This window comes from Haliotis rubra, unplaced genomic scaffold, assembly GCF_003918875.1.
Source record: "Haliotis rubra isolate DU_JTF1 unplaced genomic scaffold, ASM391887v1 Scf881, whole genome shotgun sequence".
Lineage (NCBI taxonomy): Eukaryota > Metazoa > Mollusca > Gastropoda > Lepetellida > Haliotidae > Haliotis > Haliotis rubra.
In genome coordinates this window covers 189,883-210,469 of record NW_025767614.1, presented here as the reverse complement: position 1 = coordinate 210,469, position 20,587 = coordinate 189,883, and the positions used below count along the sequence as shown (strand labels likewise).

Sequence of the window (20,587 nt, the reverse complement as noted above, 5' to 3'; positions counted from 1 at the left end):
ACTGTGCACTACACTAACGCATAGCCTATTAAAACATATTTTACAGAGTGAGTGAGTGAGTTTAGTTTTACGCCGCACTCAGCAATATTCCAGCTATATGGCGGCGGTCTGTAAATAATCGAGTCTGGACCAGACAATATCCAGTGATCAACAACATGAGCATCGATCTGCGCAATTGGGGACCGATGACAAGTGTCAACCAAGTCAGCGAGCCTGACCATCCGATCCCGTTAGTCGCCTCTTACGACAAGCATAGTCGCCTTTTGTTGCAAGCATGGGTTGCTGAAGACCTATTCTACCCCGGATCTTCTGGAGGTCCCACATGTTACAGAAAAAGTGCTTGAATTGACATGACAAAATATATCGAAATGGAGCTAAGGGGATTTCTTCATTTTCAGAGAAACTGCAGAACATATCTAGACTTGCCAAATGTAACAGATTCTCATGGGTCCAGACTTGCCAAATGTAACAGATTCTCATGGGTCCAGACTTGCCAAATATTATAGACTCTCTTGGTTCTAGACTTTAAAAATATTACTGACTCTTGTGGGCCTGGTTTTGCCAAATATTTGAGACCTTCCTGGGCCTGGACTTGCCAAATCTTATAGACTCTCTTGTCGACTATAGAATGTCATGGTCCTGTACTACAGACGACTATAGCTCTGCTAAATAAACTAAACCTAAATTACCAGACTGCAATCCATATTAAAATAATTGTTCCACGACAAAGTAATGGACCGTGCGAGCTCTGTCATTACGATTTTAATGTTTACAAGGCACGCAAATCAAACGAATTATCACACCCTTGAAAGTAGTGGAGCCTACAGATTGTTTGACGATAGCAACTTGATCGCACAGATTTATTGCTGTGTAATCGTACCGGGCGTGTTGGAGCAGAACAATTACATGATGTACTCGGCAAATATATCGGATCATATATCGTGTATGTTCCAACCTTACACTAATTACTTACGTTAATTGCAATTTACCGTAAATCACCATTACAAGACTTCGCATCAAAGATGTGTGTATTCACCGCCTGTCATTCAAGATATGTAATTTACTGCAAGTGGTTGGGTGGAGTTTTTATGTGTGTGGCTTAGAATGAACAAGGAAATTAGAGAGAAAGGAAATTATGTGTTATTTGAAGGGTTTATATGTGATTGTTTGAAGAGCCGTCTCTAAATAGGGAAAATTGTTAAAAATTGTTTAATTTTCAAAAATTAATTGGTAAAATGTTTAATATTTACCCACTTTGATGTTACTGAGAAATACTAGGTGTGTCATGAGCAATCTGCATTAAATATGTTGTGAAATTCGTAATGAGACTTTTGTGAGTGAATAATTCAATCTGAAAGAACTAACTGATTAGAATTCAATAATGACTAAAGCAGGAAGGAATATCTGCCTGAAAATATTAAAGTATTCGTTTGTTCATTGTTTTACGCCGTTCTGAGAAATTATTCGGTAATACGACGGCGGTAATAATCAAGCCTGCACAAACCAATCAAGTGTTTGACATCATGAGCATTGCTCTGTGCATGTGTCGACCAAAGACGGAGGTCTTACATGAACAAGTCCGCAGTCTAGACTACCAGTTGTCCGACTCCCTTTTTGTGGAAGCCTCGGTGGCTGAGCGGTCTAGGCGTCTGACTTTGTGTGCTGGCGATTAGGTGCCTGACTCTGAGGGTGTGGGTTCGAACCCCAAAAAAGTACTAGAATATGTAATTTACTAAGAAAGTGTAATCCCCGCCAAATATAACATATGGTACATTTGGACGCCGCTTTCTAAATGGCATTGTGAAATTTCATAACAAGTCAACCTGGTCTTCGACTGACGACCAACGCTTTGCGTTGCTGATGAAGTGATGATTATAGTGAATATTAAAGTGATACTCAGTCGATAAAATATTGAAAAATTATAGTTTCCTACTTTTCTCTTTGTCAGCAGAAAGTTACAGTACCATTCTGACTATTAATAACGTTATTATTTTTTTATTACGGTATTTTGCTTCAGTGCGCTTGTTTGTGATCACAGTGATTTTCGGGATATCTACAAGGCTGCTAAAGAATTTCTCGGTTTGTTTATACTCACACGCGATTTGTGGGCTCAGATGTAAGGTTTTGTTTGATAGACGCTTCACGTTTGTTTGTCAATACACACCGCAGACCTCCAGTGACCCCTACACGGCGAGTAATAATGGACTCTTCCGAGCAGGTTGCAATCTATTTTTAGCCTGCGAATTTGTAAATATGGCGCGGGAGCACTATGCGCTTGTGGACCGCAGTTTCTAAGTTTGTTATAATTATTTGGAGTTACCCGCGACATTATTTTAAGCTGCGGTTCGCTTAAACAATTACAAAGGTAGGTGTCTTGTTATTTTCCCACTGCTTGTCAATGTCATCCATCAAGTTTTTTACTTTCTTTCTGACGGGGCAGGTGCCCTCCCACCGAATCTGTCGAATCAATCAAGGTATGCTGAAGGTGTCATCTCACCTTCGCGGCTTTAGACAGGATTATTGTTTATCCGTAATTGTCAACGGGTCTATTTCCTAAGTAGCATCGAACACTCGCAAATGTCAGTAAATATCTGGGAGATGTACAACAGGCGTTTTCAAAATAATTCACCTGAGTAATATGATGTGGTATTTTCTTGACAACTGCCAGTTTGCTCTTTGTATTGGTTTCATTTTCTGTTGACAATATGTTACAGCCACTGTCGGAAAATATTGATGAGGCATTGGTGATATTTTGTAGTGTATGTATGTCCTCAGGAGCTCAATAAATATTATTGTTGTGACGTTTATAGGAAATAATAATGCCTTTTTTTGACAAATAGTGTCATTGTCTCGACAGACTGTTGTTCATCTTTTGTTGTCTGAAGCTGACAGGAATTTTAAAATATACAAAGAAGTGTTTGTATGTTTTTGCTCAGAAATTATTAATGTGTTTTACTTTCACCAGTTTAAAATTCCTCTTAGATATGTATGAAGTGCATGTTATGGTAAATCTTACAGTAAACTATGGTACACCGAACTCAAAGTGACCACTTAGTCCAGCATATAACTAGACGAATTTACACTATACCAAGGTGTGCTCGCCAACTGGATGTAGGCCTTGGCTGAAATACGAGTTTATTTATGTGAACTAAACTTACTGTAGTATTCAAATGTTAGGACTTCTGAACATCAACAGCTAGTTACTGTGTTTATATCTTATTTCATGATTAAAGTGGATTGCTCACTTAAAATAACTGATTTCGATACAAGGTTGTTTTTGGTAGTATAGTTTACAAGGGGAATGTTGAAGTGCCTTATAAGAAACAGTATAACCACGATAACGAGATATACCTGTGCAGGTGTGGCGCTGTCAGCACTCCTCATACCTGTATCAGTGAAGAGATAACATAATCCTTTGATATATACAACCTGTCAGGATTGTACTACTATGAATATTTATTTTTGTCAGTAGTGGGGGTTGTCTCAACATGATTATTGATGTTTTCTATACTGTACTCAGTAATGGATATTTTTATTGCTCCATCCATTTGAATCAATATACACAATTGCAGCATTATTTATTAGATGATACTTTGATTTTGGACTATAAAGTTTCATTCAGGCTAGGCAATAAACAGGTTATTTGGTGATGAAATGTGTCCCATTTTCTGAGTTCAGTTTGACACCTGTGTTTGTACAATAGCGTAACGTACCTTTAATCCTTCTTACGTTTGAATCATCATATTACAGACTGCAGTTCGTGACAGAAACTATATTTAGCTGTGATGTTTGGGAGACATTGCTGTTGCTGACTTTCACATCTTGTGCATTTTTTTTTCTTTTCACATTGTGCTCTTCAGTTTTGAAAAACTACATACTTCAAATTAAAATGATTCCTAGTTGACTGAAGCTGGACAAACCCGTCCGTCCGTCCATCCATCCATCCATCTTTGATTGTGCTGTCCTTTCTTCAGTCCTTATACAGGGGCGGTGGGGTAGCCTAGTGGTTAAAGCGTTCACTCGTCACGCTAAACACCTGGGTTCGATTCCCACATGGGTACAGTCCGTGAAGCCCATTTCTGGTGTCCCCTGCCATGATATTGCTGGAATATGCTAAAAGCGGCGTAAACCTAAACTCACTCATTCACTCATTCCTTATACTGAGAGGGGCGGTGGGGTAGACTAGTGGTAAAAGCGTTGGCTAGTCACGCCGAAGACCCTGGTTCGAATCCCCACATGGGTACAATGTGTGAAGCCCATTACTGGTGTCCCCGGCCGTGATGTTGCTGGAATATTGCTAAAAGCGGCGTAAAACCAAACTCAGTCAGTCAGCCTTATATTGAGGCATACACTCAGGGACATCAGCTCATCTTGATGTCCCGCGAGCACCTTCTCTGTAAGGAATGTTGTTTCAGGTTATATTTCAATGACACTGATAAACATCAAGTTTGAGGACAGCTGACATTGTCTGATGGTAAGAAATTATATGTGATAGACACAATGATTAGCCATCCAGAATGTCTAGCTTATTCATGGACTATAGTATGAACCTTAAAGGTATCCTGGGCTAGTAGATTTCAGAAACTTTTCTTACAGAATATTTCTGGCTACAAGATAAGTATTAACTTCAATGATTATGCAAAGTAAACATAACTCTGCCTGCCCACATTTGAAAGTATAATTACAGATGACACTGTCAAGTCTAACTCTGAGCTAAGATCCTTCAAGAAGATCTTAGTGGTAGAGACCAGATAATGTCCATGTGGTGTCATCAAGAAGGGCACCTGCTGACGTTAAACCCACTGATGTTAGACCTGCTGATGTTGGTCAGGGAGGTTGTCCATGGTGGGTAATGTGCTCGTTAACCAGTAGTGTGACAGGTGTAGCAGGAGCTGAGGAGAAAGATTGTTACATGTACAGGTTGTTGTCAGGTAGATAGTACCATTGTCGTAATGGAGTTACTGTTTGATGTTTGTGAAAGTCAAATGCTAGTGTAGGTATTTTGTAATGAGGGTTGAAATAAAGTGGTGCAGTGAATGTGAATTCATTTGTCTATATGTTTAGGGATTTAAAATGTAGAAAATAGCATTTACATGCACAATTAGTGTCACTCACAGTCAGACACTTAAGTTCTCCAATATATCACAATACCTATTGCAATATGGGTACCTGAATTCACAATATATTGCGATACAGTTTATTTGCCAATACACAGCCCTAGAATTAACAGACTCTTCCCCTGTCGGGCTGTGGAGGAAAAACATACCTTGTGTTGTACGTTTTTCCATAAACATCTTCGAGGAGTATAGCTGGGTTTTTCTGAATTTTATTAATAGGCAGACATGCTGTGATTTACCTGTGAGGGATTTTGAAGAAGTGTTAAATGCAACTCTCTCTGTAATTATCTAAATGCCTCATATACCTGGAGACTGGAGTGTGCTTTCTTTTCACCTGATGTCTCTGCACTGTCTGTAGTTTGTAAGAACACTCTGGTTTTGCACCAGTAATATTTGAAGTGCCTAGGTGAACATTCTCACCTGGCTTGTGTGCATTACTTTGATGTCCTCATTAAGGTAAGCTCAGGTGAAGTGACTGTTGTCAGGTGGCTCGTTATTCACAGCAAGGCGGGCATGTCAAATGTATGATGGATTACACTGCACATTGAATTTCTTAACAGTGTAAACTTCAGCACTTGAAGTGCTGACACATCAAAATCATGGACCGCCTCCTGCCTCCTGTCCAAGGCAATACTTGCCCAGTTTCTCGGTTTGTTGGAAATTTTGGACAAAATTATTTTTACCAATTTGCCTGACAATGGCAGTATGGAATCCAAGATAAATCTCTATTGACCCAACAGCACAGAAAGGAACTCACTTGGTCAAAATGTGTGTGATTGTGTTAGTATACAGAGAATATTGACATTATAATTAAATATTTCTCAAGATATTTTTGTGACTACATGCCCCTGAGATATAAGACGGCCTCCTTTCCTTATAGCAAATCTAGAATCTGTGCATGCATGAAATCCCTGTCTATTCACTAGCTACTGTCTACAAAGGTATCGAGCTGTGAGAAATCAAAAGCTCGAAATAAAGAAGCTATTAAAACATGTTTACATGTTCCATAGCCTCTGAAATTGGGTAATTAAATAACTTAGGTAGTGTAATTTCCAGAAAGCAGCCAGTCGACATTACACAAGCTATATCGCTCGTACACTAGTAATGACTCACGGTGGACTGGCAGATCAATAACTACATCATGCTGTATTGATTCCATGGCAACTGTGTATCGATGAATAACCTTCACCATTGTTACAGTCACATGGATGGACTCGTGTAGAACTGAGCTACAAGATTTATACCTGTGATTGATAACGTCAAGATCAATGATAATCAGTTTACATGTATTTATGTCTACAATGCTGGTGACTGGTCAGTAGGTGTCATGTGACTGGTCGTGACTTCGGAAATGTTCAGTGTGTAAAGAGGTTATTGGGTGTTATCTTTGAAATTTTGGGTCTTGCGGTTGTGATTTGAGAAGAATAAATATAGTCAGGGATTGGTCTTGAGCTACTAAGGGGTGATCTGGGTGGATCTGGGTTAGAATCGGTAACTAATGGGATCGGGTGGTCAGGCTCGCTGACTTGGTTGATACGTCATCGTATTTGAATTGTGTATATCGATGCTCATGATGTCAGTCACAGGTACAGATTGGATTATTCATAAACCATATAGCTGGAGTGAGTGAGTGAGTGAGTTTTGTTTTACTCCACTTATAACAATTATATCGATTATAGCAATCAAAATATTTTTTGTCTAGCCTTCCAAGTTAAAATGATTGTCAGTTAACAAAATGTAAGTATATGTTCTATCATCATCATGATCTCATAAATGTGGAGGGGCGGTGGGGTAGCCTAGTGGTTAAAGTGTTGGCTCGTCACGCCGAAGACCCGGGTTCGAATCCCCACATGGGTACAATGTGTGAAGCCCATTTCTGGTGTCCCCTGCCGTGATGTTGCTGGAATATTGCTAAAAGCGGCGTAAAACCATACTCAGTCAGTCAGTCAGTCATAAATGTGGAAAATTGTTGGGGCAAAAATATTTTTAAAGCAGATTGGAAGTAAAAACACTCCCAGGCTGGGTTTGGGACTGAATTCTTGGGGAGACTAGCAATGAATGAACTTTTGTGACATTTAGGGTGGGTAAACACGTACTTTGTTTTTCCCTTTTTAGGATGATTCAGGTTAGAGAATCTTTTCACACCTATTGAAGGTGGAACTGCTCTGCAAGGCTATTTGAATATTGGATTTAGTTGGGTATATGCTGGTTTGATTTGGGTGTTTATATCCTGTATACAAACGAGATAAGAAAAAGGGGCGTACTTTGTTACAAGTCTTGTGGAGTATGTCGGTCACATCCGTGTGGATGTTTTGCCTATTTGGTCCCAAGTTCCGCATGTCTTGTCTGTTGAATCCTAGTCTTTGTAAATAGTGTGGCTAGCCAAGGCAAATGTCGGCCGTTTGTCAGATTGTTAGACATGTCGGGGCAATGAGAAATAAAGAACGTTCAGTACTTGAATTTACAGATAAATGTTTTTGTTTCATCATTGAGATATGTACAATACAATAAATACAAGACTTGACGCTTCCTAGTTTCCTTATGTCCTCTTGTTTTATGCTAGGCATGGTAGCCCACTGGTTGAAGCATTTGATCATTCTGCATATGCTCAGGTTGAATTCTTCTTATGGGTAAAACGTTGTTAAATCCCTTTTGTTGTGGAGTATGGTGAAAAGCTTGCACTCTTTTTGATAACATTGAAGTGTTTACTTCTTTAAGTCTCATGAAAACCGTTGAATGTCTGGCTTAAAACTGGCCTTCAGCAAACCATGCTTGTAAGAGTTGACCAACAGGACCAGGTTGCCAGGTTCGCTGATCTGGTGGATGCATGTCAGTGTGTCTCAATGCTCATGATGTCCATCACTGGATTGTCTGGTCCATAGACTGCTGTCATAGGAATTGAATATTTTTGAGTGTGATGTTTAACAAAAGAATTTGCAGTGGATTCTGTTGTAAAGACAATTCATGTCAGATACACTGGGGTTGTTGTCAGTTTCACATCGTGCACACATTTAGGCTGGGTGCAAACTTAAGAAGATTGTAAAATATCTCACCAGTGTCTGTCCATTTGACTGACATTTCAAACTTTTACACAGCATTCAAGCTTTCTTGATTATAAAAGTATTCAACTAGACATTAAATCTTATTGGCATTCCTTTAGAGGGCCAACAAATGTTTTGCATCCTGGCTAAAGAAAGGATTTGATTTATATTGATTGCAACATTCATCTGTCAAATTATCAACGGTTATTTATTGTTTGCTCTCTTTTAGCTGGAATATTGCTGAGTGCCGTGTTAAACCAGAAACTATAGGGGTGTCTGAGATGGCAAATGTATGACATAATCTGAGCTGAATATTCACAGCTATATATTCAGTCTTTATACATGTTATAAGTCAGCATAACCCTATATGTCACTGATGGTCGTATTAAATACACACTTGTACTGAGTGATGATCTCTTGTTCAGAGGCCCAGATAAGCTGCGTATCCGGGTAAAATACGCATAGAAAATTTCCAATTACGCATTGAAAAATAATTGTTGCGTACCAACTACGCATTTAAAATGTTAGATACCCAAAAAGTTTAAAACAAATGCGTACGGAATATACTTATAAAAATCGCCTGCGTAATGAAAAAGACATCGATTGCTATCAAGTTGTACTGTTAGTATAGGACAAGTGTTGTACTGTCAGTATAGGATAAGTGATGTTTTTATGAAATCATTTTCATTATATTTAAGTTGGTTTTGATTAGGTATGACATAAGGCAGAACATACCTGCTTAGTAAACTTACTCAATGACATAATACTTAGGTGAGTAAAATGACTGAATACGCACATATTTGAAAGCAGTGGGTAACGGAAAATGAAATACCAACTCAACATTCATAATACCCACTCCAAAAAAATACAGTGGGTACAGTACCCACATGAGCTAAATCTTATCTGGAGCTCTGATTGTTAGCAGGAAAGCATTAAGTTATATATTTAAATGCATACAGCTCGTGAATGGGACGATGCTGGCGATTGTGTATCAAAGTTGTTCACAATTTGAAACAAGTGTAGCTCAGTGAACATGTACAAAGTTTGTAAAAGTGTAACACATTGGGGATGATGTAGGATATAAAGTTTATACCACTGCTCTGGGGTATTTCTTGTGTGACGGTCACATTTCAATATGTCTGAATGGGCTACTTACAGCAGACATTTATCCAATCTCCATTTGGACAGGATCGACAATGACACCCCCTGTGAAGCAAACACAGAAATACCCATACAAGTTAGAAGTGAGTTTGTGTGAGAGTACTCACTGAGAGCGGTCATGTGGAAAATACTAGATGTTTGTGCGTGTTATTTACAAGGATGAGACACATGACCTAGGGTGGAATGGCTGATCGCTGTCAATCACAGGAGGAATCAGCGGTGGCTCTGCTGTCCAGCTTGTTCATGGTCACTCATGCTGAGCCAAGCTGTAGACAGATGGATTAAATCAGATCAAACTGATCAGCGATTCAGGGTTAAATGTCCAGGGATGTTGTCTATAGTATTTAATGTTAAAGGTCCTGGTGAAATATATGAGGGTCATACAATGACAAACTGGAGATTCTCAAATATGACAAGTAAAACTTAAGTTTGTTTCTTTGGCGTTTAACACACTCAGCATTAATCCAACCATATAACAGTAAAGTATTTGATTTTAGGAAAAAGTGGACAGGTGCAATATTTAATGTCAGTAAAATAATAACAGTTGTGGCAAGAAAAAGGTTGAAGGGTGAAAAACAACAGTTAGTATTTAGCCTCAGCAACTTCTATCAATTAATTCAAATCCTGGGTTCAACTTATTGCATACTACAGGATTCTTTCTTGGTTATGTTTATGCGCATGTTAGGATGTGACCATCAGTCCTAGAAAAAAAGACTTGAAGGTTGTGTGAAGAAGGCTGCAACGATTCACCCAGACCTCGATTTGATTTGATTTTCGATAAAATGGACCCTCGATTCAACCATTTTCGATTGGATTCTTCATACAAGTAAAACCATGAGAGTCTGCTTTTTAGCGGGGAATCCATTGTCAACTTGGCGATATCTGCTAACAACAGTCCTCATTGGATAATTAGCCAGGCGTCAACCAATCATGTTTCGCCTTATTTCAACTGCTTGAGTTGGAGTCAAAATTATGTTCTGGTTGTGTGGAAATAATGTAAATAGGTATTCAAATATCGAATCGAAATAGTGATAATGGTTATCGAAAATCGAAACTAAGGGGTCAGATTCGATTTTCCATGAATCGAACGAATGGTTGCAGCCCTAATGTCAAGGTCCTTTGTTGGCATATTGTGGAACCTTATTTACCAAATAATAATGTTCAATGAAGTAGTTTTAAGCAAACAGGATTTGGTCTGACACCATTCCAAATATAGGTCAGTAATGGTCCCAGCAGTTCTTTTCGTTTTAATAAAAAGTTCGGGGAGCTGAATTGACTTATGTGGTCCATTGTTACAGTATCACCCATGCTCTTGTTACACATTTTTGGGGATAACATTGAAAAAAGATGCTACAGGGTGACAACTGTTTCTTGATGGGACATTAAACTGTAATTGTGTTGTAATGTTGTCGAGATTCAGTGAAGCTTGTAGAAGCATTGAAGGGTTCTGCTACTGTAGTCAACAGACTGGGACGCATTCCAACACAGCAGGGGCTGTTCTGGACCAGATACCGGAATAAATTGATCTATTATCTGACTGTCAGTTCAAGGGATCAACAGTGATGACCAGTTGTCTGCCATATAGTACCCAGTGCTTCTGAACCCCATTAGGGCCCCAGTAGTCTGTCTCTAAGACCATAGACAATACATTATAGTCCAACACAAGTCTGGAATGATGGAGCAAGTCTAGATTCCCTCAGCTATTGGCCTGAAGAATTGTTCTTGGCTTCTCTTGGATTCTATAGATTGATTTACAGAGCTCCAGATAAGATGTAGCTCATGTGGGTACTGATCCCACTGATTGTGGAGTCATACCAAAAGAATGTTAAAATATGGTACTTGTTGGTCCCTGCCTGGCTCAACATGTTAATGGGTACAACAAGGACTGGTCATTGAGTAATCAGTATAATGTGTCTGAGTGGGGTACCTTCATGCTTCACTATAATGGAATGATATCTCAGTGGGCTAGCACTATAAAACCAGCCTAAGTCTGGGCTAGTACATAGCAGCCTTTTCATTACATACACATACAATAAATATATGCACGCCGCGCATATGAGCGAAAAATATTCTCAAGATCTAACATTTAAACCCAATTCAACCACCACCACCTCAGCTATTGGCCTGAAGAATTGTTCTTGGCTTCTTTGGAGTTATAGATTTATTTTTTTTGTAAATACATATATTTTTAAGTAAGATAACCATATTTCTCATTTTTGAATGAAATTATGAAAATGTATAATTGAATTTTGAAAGTTGTACTGATTGAAACTGAACTGTTGCTATGATGAAGCAAACCCCATTAAATGCCCAATAACAATTGGCAGCATGATGATAGCAGGACCATAACTCCCATTGAATAACATGGTTATAATTATAAGCTAAAGATTTCTAATCAGTGTAATATCCCCAGGTCACCACTCACTCCCTCATACTTTCACATGGAATTATCATTATAAGACTCACTTTGTACCACTCACTCACTCACTCACGCCACTCACTCACTCACTCACTCACTCACTCACTCACTCACTCACTCATGAACTGAGTTTTCACACCATCCAAAGTTATTAAATAAGTATAGGCAAGACTACAAGAGACTATATTCACAACAATTGGTTTGTTGTTTAATGCCACACTCAGCAATATTCAAAAATAGATTTCAGTCAAGGAAGTTTTATGATTGCTGTCATTGTTGCAAGACAAAAGATGTCTCTAAAGAATGTGAGACATGTATGGTATGTATTGTTCTGTTCAGATAATGATACAAGTAGTATTGTATGGTCCTCTAAGTGAGATGCCCCTGCACAGCTGGCTTCTGTTGGTGTTGTGTGGAGCCTTGGTCAGACTGCTGTGTGGAGCTTGTGGAGCATTGAGGCTCACATTCCTCACAGTCAACCACCTGTGGTTATCATAACATTACACTGGCAGTGATTTGCCAAAGGCCGACTCAAGCAATTGAATTACTCTTTAGCTGATCACAAATGGATAGCTTTCGTAGAGGACATCTTGGGAGAGATAGTTAGTTTGATTTGACATAAAAGCATTGTGGAGCGTTCTTTCATATTTTGTTAGAATTTAGCTGCTTATGGCAGTGATTGGTCTAATGTCCACTACACAAAGATTATTGACATCAGAGATTATTCTTCCGTTGAATTCTTCCAAATGGCTCTGGTTAATTCCTGTCACATGTCAAAGGTGAAGGTCATGAGAAAGAAACAACTGAAAAGGATTTGAGTTTACGATTTCTAAAAGAGTATTAAAAGTATCATTTATCATTTAACTTCGTATATACCTTCTCTATAATGGGATCCACTTTTGTAAAGGTATTGGGGTTCTTCAGTAAAGTGTTCAGGTTTTGTAAAACACGATTATATCGCTGTTATAAAGGTCTGCCCCAATTATGTTCCAGCTTTGTCACCACCATACCCGAGCTCATCGGTTTCAACAAAGTGGTAAGAGACACGTGTCATTTCTTGCGCCACTTCAGTTCAAAGGGACATTAAACCACCTCATTCACTTCATATGCATGAAACACTATGGTTGTATGCGTTCTTACAAATCGTATCACCATAAAATGTTGGTGCCGTGTCTGTCAAAGGTCAAGGATATCTTGAGGTTATTGCAAAACATGGTTACCCTTGTGTCAGTTCTTGTTGTACAATCCTAAAGTTTGGTAAATGGTAGACACCTTATGGAGATGCTTTGGATAAAGTTTATGGACTGAAAGTAAATGATGGTATTTTAGGACTCAGATGCTTAGGGGAAATTGAAGTAACAGAGCTGCTTCAGTTTTTGCAAGGACCTGTAAATATGTTTAGTATTTAATTTAAATTTGAAAACAAGAGGTGATGTAGGTCAGCTGTTGTGAAGAAGAGACATATTCCAAGATGTATAATAGCTGGGGCAGTGGGGTAGCCAAGTGGTTAAAGCATTTGCTCGTCACGCCAAAGACCCATGTTCAATTCCCCACATTCATACAATGTGTACAGCCCATTTCTGGTGTCCCCTGATGTGATATTGCAGGTATATTGCTAAAGTGGAGTAAAACTCCACTCACTCACTCACTCATATAACAGGTTCAGTGCTGGCAGATTACCTAAGAACACATTTTAGTGGCATGTCTACAGGTGAGAACTAAACTCAATCGCCTCACTAGCCCTGGATAAACAAAAGGTGTGCCCTTGTATTGTTAAGGCAGAGGAACATTTTGTACTAGACCTCAGGAATCTGTACTTGCCTCAGGAATCTGTACTTGCCTCAGGCTTGCAGGCTTCACTCAGTTCTGACCATTATCTCTATAGTATCTGTTACACTTCAGCAGAATTTGTGACTCCATGATATTGCTGGAATATTGCTACAAGCAACGTAAAACTAAGCTCGCTCACTCATAATTAATAATCCTTTCTAGTTTTCTTTTTATGAGCTGACTTGTCCAAATCAGAAAGTGTGATATATTACCTGGATACACTGTAGCTAAACATTTGAATAGAAACTTGATATGTCCTACCATGACCTGACTGGTGTATACCGGTAGTATATGACCTGACTGGTGTATACCGGTAGTATATGACCTGACTGCTATATACCGGTAGTATATGACCTGACTGCTGTATACCGGTAGTATATGACCTGACTGCTGTATACCAGTAGTATATGACCTGACTGCTGTATACTGATAGTATATGACCTGACTGCTGTATACCGGTAGTATATGACCTGACTGCTGTATACCCGTAGGTATATGACCTGACTGCTGTATACCGGGTAGTATATGACCTGACTGCTGTATACCGGTAGTATATGACCTGACTGGTAGTATATGACCTGACTGCTGTATACCGGTAGTATATGACCTGACTGCTGTATACTGATAGTAGTATATGACCTGACTGCTGTATACCGATAGTATATGACCTGACTGCTGTATACCGGTAGTATATGACCTGACTGCTGTATACCGGTAGTATATGACCTGACTGCTGTATACCGGTAGTATATGACCTGACTGCTGTATACCGATAGTATATGACCTGACTGCTGTATACCGGTAGTATATGACCTGACTGCTGTATACCGGTAGTATATGACCTGACTGACTGCTGTATACCGGTAGTATATGACCTGACTGCTGTATACCGGTAGTATATGACCTGACTGCTGTATACCGGTAGTATATGACCTGACTGCTGTATACCGATAGTATATGACCTGACTGCTGTATACCGATAGTATATGACCTGACCGGTGTAAACAAGTCACTGTATAGCTCCTGTAAAACCACATATCTGTGTTATAAATCTCCATGGTAGGGGTTGGGGACAGTACAGATATGATCGTGCTGGGGAAGGGCTTACATGTATCAGCACTGTGAACAACATGGAGGTGGCTACTGTTTGTGAAGATCCGGGTTAGAAGTGATCTTCAGCAGCCCATGCTTGTCGTAAGAGGCGACTAACAGATCGCATGGACAGGCTAGTTGACTTGGTTGACACATGTCACCGTATCCCAATTGTGTAGATCGATCCTCATGATGTTGATCACTGTATTGTCTGGTCCAGACTCAGTTATTTACAGACAACCGCTGGAATATTGCGGAGTGCGGTGTTTAACAACAACCAAACCAAAGAATATTACCTACATTACATATTTACCTACATTGCATGACAACCTGCTCAGAGGCCAATACTCAAGTCTGCCGCAAATCTTAAAAGTGTTTAAAATTTCCTCAAATTCCCCTAAGATTAACAATTTTTGTTAATATGTATTGTAACTCACTCATAACAAGGCAATAAACTAGGTTGAGGTTGTAATGTTTGTATTATGACATAGAATGCAGTCTCAAAGTAACATGATAAAATTGACTTTCCTCTAAATATAAAAATCTGAACTTTTGGAAAATAGAATTATTTTTTTTCAAATAGATTTTTGTTCCAATTTACGCTTAGTTTGGTAACCTGTGTATATTCCTGCCTTAGTAGACAATAGCAGATACTTGGACACCGTAGCTTCTGCTGTCACGATGGCTTGTACGTAAACAGTTCTGGACCAGACAAACCAGTTTTCATAAAATTTGCGCCTCACTACTTTGGGATACAATCAGCCCAGTGCATGACAATGCATGACCACATGACAGCCAGGGCGGTGGGGTAGCCCAGTGGTTAAAATGTTCATATGGCACGTCAAAGACCTAGGTTCGATTCCCCACATGGATACATTGTGTGGATCCTATTTTTGGTTTCCCTGACGTGATATTCCTGAAATATTGCTAAAAGGGGCACCAAACTGTAACGCTCTCACTCACTCACTCAGCCACTCGACAAGGGGCGGAAGGGTAACCTAGTGGTTACAGCGTTCACTCATCACACCGAAGACCCTGGTTCAATTCCCCACATGGGTACAATGTGTGAACCCCATTTCTGGTATCCCTTGCTGTGATATTGCTGGAATATTGCTAAAAGCGGCGTAAAACTAAAATTCACTCTCACTCACTCACCTGACGACCAGCACCAGAGTGATGGACCCAAACAGCTAACCCTGGGTCCTCGCTATGTTATTTGTAAGATATTTGTTAAATGGGTTACGTATGTCTAGGATAGTTTGTTTCTAGGTTGACCTATAGCCATGTAAACATAGCCAATGTGTCTTGATCACTGATGAAAAACATCACACGCCAACTATTGTCCTGAATCTGCTGATAACTTCAACCCAGGATCACATGACAATAGACATACATACAGTATTGTGTTCTTGTTATAATATGATTTTTATTTATTTATTTATTACTTTTTTCATGTTTTATTCCCAGTTTACAGACTTTACCTCAGTAGTACAGTACAGTACAGGTAGCTTCTTAGTATGCAAGTACAGTGTTTCCTTGATCTCATTGTTATAATATAATAGTTCAAATTTACCCATTACTCCTTTTGGGATTTGGGAAATACTTTTAACATGGTTTGTTGACATGTTTGACATGCGAAAAACAACAACAAATAAACAAATACCAAAGTTCTTTCCTGTGTATTTTTGTATTTCTGCCTTTATGGATTCAAGCTACTTGGTATGCTATTTTTGCCAAATGGTAAAGGCTGATTCTCTGTGATTTCCAAAATGTCTTCAAGAGCAGGCTAGGTATGGTCGTGCCCAGGTAATAAAATGGATTGTTGCTTAGTGCTGGGGGAATTTTCTGTCATGGCCGAGGTACGTTAGGAAGGTCCGTCAAGTTTCCCCAATGTTCACCTGACTCGCCACAGGTACACATACCTGCTGCTCTCGTCAGGCTTGTTTTACCTGTACTGTCACACTGAAGCCTGACCCTCGTTAAGGTGCCTGGCCGGCCCAGGTACGGACCGTGACATCTGACAGGGGTAATTTTCAAAGTAAACTAATCTTCATAACATGACCATACCCACAACAGAAAGATATAATTGCATCTACAGATCTAAGGCTTGTGTTGTGATGCATACTGTAGCTATTGTACTCCTCTCAAGGGTCTGATGTTAAGGCATGAGCAGCTGTTTGCTGACAACCAGTGAAATTGTGCAATAAAAAAAATGCTGAAAAATATTGTCTGGGTAGGTGTTCACTGTAAATGTTAACTTCTAATTATCCCTCTAGAGTTAGGGTGGTGGGGTAGCCTAGTGATTAAAGCATTTGCTCGTCCCGGTGCAGTCCCGAGTTCGAATCCCAACATGGGTGCAATGTGTGAAGCCTATTTCTGGTGTCCCCTCTGTGATGTTGCTGGAATATTGCTAAAAGCAGCGTAAAACCATACTCACTCACTCTAGGTATAGGAAATAAAATGATGTTTCAGAATTTTTATCTAGGTAATGGGCAAAAGTCCACATGTCACTAGCCCACAAGACTGATCTATGACAGTTGCCATCTACCCAACAGTAAAGGTGGTTTCTCCACAAGGAAATGTCACCTGGCCTTCCTGAACATTATGAACCAGGACGTATGTTAATTTCAAACCCTGCCTGCCATATCTGGATATTTGGGTCACAATACAGTTCAGAGAAACCACATACATATCTGTGACTTGAGCCACTAGTAGAAAGCTCAGGGAAAGTTTCTTCTTGTCAAGTGAGTGAGTATGGTTTTACACCGCTTATAGCAGTATTTCAATGGGGGACACCAGAAATGGTTTCTTGTCAAGTGCAATCAGATAAAACCTATCTAAAGAACAAAATTGTTTATCTTAAAAAAAGCTATGAGGCCAGACCAATTTTGTTACTTGTTTTACGGATTTTTTGTCCTCAGAAAACCTAAAGGCAGGAGGGGAAAAAAGATAAAAAAATCACCAGTTAAAGTAATATTCCTTCTAAATATGAAAGTATTTTGTTTCTGGCAATTTATGAAGTGTATATGGGGCAAAAAACAATCCCCCAAAAATTTCATGTAGGTTTACATTTTTGGCCAATAAAACATAAGGATTTTATTTTTTGAGCAGGGAAATTTAATTATTTATTTTTTTCTTATTCTTGAAAAAATATGACTGGCGGATCCATAAAAAAGAAATAAAATTGGTCTGGCCTAATCTGAAAAAATCTGAAGTTTTGGGAAATACTCTTTTGGGACAAGAATTTAAGATAACAGTACACTTATAACTATTATGTGATAGTACGCTAAGCATTTGTTAAAATAGAGAAGCCATAGAATTTACAAAGCATGTATCGAGGGTTGAACCACAGACCTGATCCTAGGCAGAGAACAAAGAGGTTAAGTTAACTGTATGAAGGTGACGAGGTAAGGATGTCACCTTAGCTAAGACGTCACACCTTGAAAGTATCACCCCCATGTGGAATGCTGGAAAATCCAAGGTAGATGAAGTCCCCTCTGCCCTTTAAAGGAGACAAGCTGTTGCATGATGGTCCAAGGAACATTTTGTCATGTTTGTCAAATGCTTATTGTCTGCAAGCTACATTATTGTTTGTTCAGTGTGAATGACCATGAATGCCCTAATTGTACAGAAATAATTCACAGTTTTACATTGGTACACAAATATTAAAATTAATTTAACTGTTATCCACAAAAAGAAGGGGCCTACTGTCGGGGATTTCTCTGTCTCCACTCTAGTCTCCACTGTTTCTACCCTTGAACGTGAACTGAGAAGTGTTTTATTTCATAATTATAATGTACAAATTTATCACTGGATTGCCTGGTCCTGACTATATGCGGATTGCTGTCATATAGCAGAAATATTACTGTGAAGGGAGAGGAACACTTTTTATGGATAAACAACTTATTTTCTTGCAATAGATGCGGGGGGCGGTGGGGTAGCCTAGTGGTTAAAACGTTGGCTCGTCAAGCCAAAGACCCGGGTTCGAATCCTCACAAGGTTACAATGTGTGAAGCCCATTTCTGGTGTTCCCCGCCGTGATGTTGCTGGAATATTGCTAAAAGCGGCGTAAAACCAAACTCACTCAGTCAGTCTTGCAATAGATGCGACGTTTCGGTTGTAGATTATAACCCGTTATCAAGCAAATGATGTGACTGGGTTTAAACAACCAACAACAAACAATCAAAGCCGACAACATCATTGTCTTGTGTTGTTTGCTGATGTAACCACAGTAACCAGACCTTGGTTGGTTTCATTTCATTTCTGATCATTGGCTAGAACTCACATTAGTACTGTATCCAGTACCTGGGAAGTGGACCTAGTACTCTAATAATAGCACACAGTCATGTAGCCATGAGACGAGCTGAGTATGAAGTGTGATGCCCCATTAATATTGCAAAGGCTTGTCTTATATTGGGACATTGAATCTGATACAAGGCAGGATCCCCAGCAACGATGAAGGCCCAGAGGTAGATTCTTGATTGAAGAAAAAACGATTCAGCATGTTTACAGGCTCCAATCGATGAATGACCTCTGTGACCATCTTCAGTGATGATACACTTTTATTTCATGCACAGGAGGTGGATTAGACTTGCACAAGTCTCTCAGCTAATAATTAAGAGTTTAAATGAAAATTTCTGAAAAATACCCATGTAACAGACTGGTGTACTGTCCTCTGAACTAGACTTGCCTCTTTAAAGGATAAAATTTCTAATACATCTGTGGGCTTAGCCTTCAGTACAGCCTTTGGAGCAAGGCTAGAGGAGGATTTCCAGTCTCAATCTTGTGATTAGTTCCTTGTGAGAAACTGGAGGTTTTGGTAGCTGCATGTTTTTTCATTCTTCTCTTTGAGGTACTGAGCTAATCCTTTAGTGCTAGACTCATATGTATCATCAAATTTAAGCTAGGAAACAAATTCAGTTTTCATTGACCAGTGTCTGTTTGCTTGTATAAAACCATGTTTACCATACTGCAGTAGTTCACACAGGTATAAAGGTTACTCCAGCTTATAGGAAGTAATTGGCATAAATCTTTCATTCCAGCCAACAGATCTTAGTATCTAAGGGATGTAACTCTGTACGGTCATTGCCATTGCCTTAGTATGGGTAAAGAACGCCCATAGTCCGCTAGTTTCAATATCCACTGCTCTAACTTTTTCAGACTAACTTTCAACCTTGTAAAGGTCCATCTGTAGCCAGTTTTCACTTCAGAATTTCATTGGGGCATTGCTAGGTCTTCAGTAATAATGGAAGATTGTTACCTGACTAAAACAGATGGATGAAGGGTTTCAAATGCAAATTAATTTCCTATCATGAACAATATATGCACTTGTGACAAGAATATTTTACAGCATGCTCAACTTGCTAGTATGCGTGTTACAGAAAGGGATATTCTGACAAGGCATGTTTCTAACCAAGCAAGCTCCTTCTCACAGCATGATGTTTTCATTACCCTCCAAGATTAGATCATAGAGACTGGAGTGTTGCTGTTAGGACTTTTGTTGTAAAGCTTAGAAGCGTAGCTGATTGCAGTCTCTTACATGGAAATCTGGTCTGACTTGACAAAATATTGGCATAAATTAGGCTACGGTTCGAGTTCAGATATTTGGCATATGTAAAATGGAAATCTTTGAATGGAATTTAGATTCCATGAGGGAAATAATTTATATATGTCAACCTCTTAACCCTAAGTAACACATTGTTTCAGAGTATATGTTTGATCCTTCATCAGGTGAATGAATGCTGTTGCTACTTTCCTGTTTCATCGAAGTGTCGTAGATGTCTATAATGGCTTCCCTCCCATGCCCAGTTGACACAATACAATATTACTGGAGTACTGTACAAAGCAGGCTCATTCATTCACTCACTCACTCACTCACTCACTCACTCACTCACTCACTCACTCACTCACTCACTCACTCACTCACT

At 39.3% G+C, this 20,587-nt stretch overlaps 1 protein-coding gene across 1 annotated transcript in view; it reads left to right on the top strand.

The window, feature by feature from the left end:
* Positions 1–2,243: 2,243 nt before the first annotated feature.
* Positions 2,244–20,587, top strand: part of LOC124263431 — a 119,759-nt gene continuing 101,415 nt past the window's right edge. Inside the window, 1 exon segment of the mRNA XM_046698064.1 lies at positions 2,244–2,365. The gene's annotated coding sequence lies outside the window, so the exon portion shown is untranslated.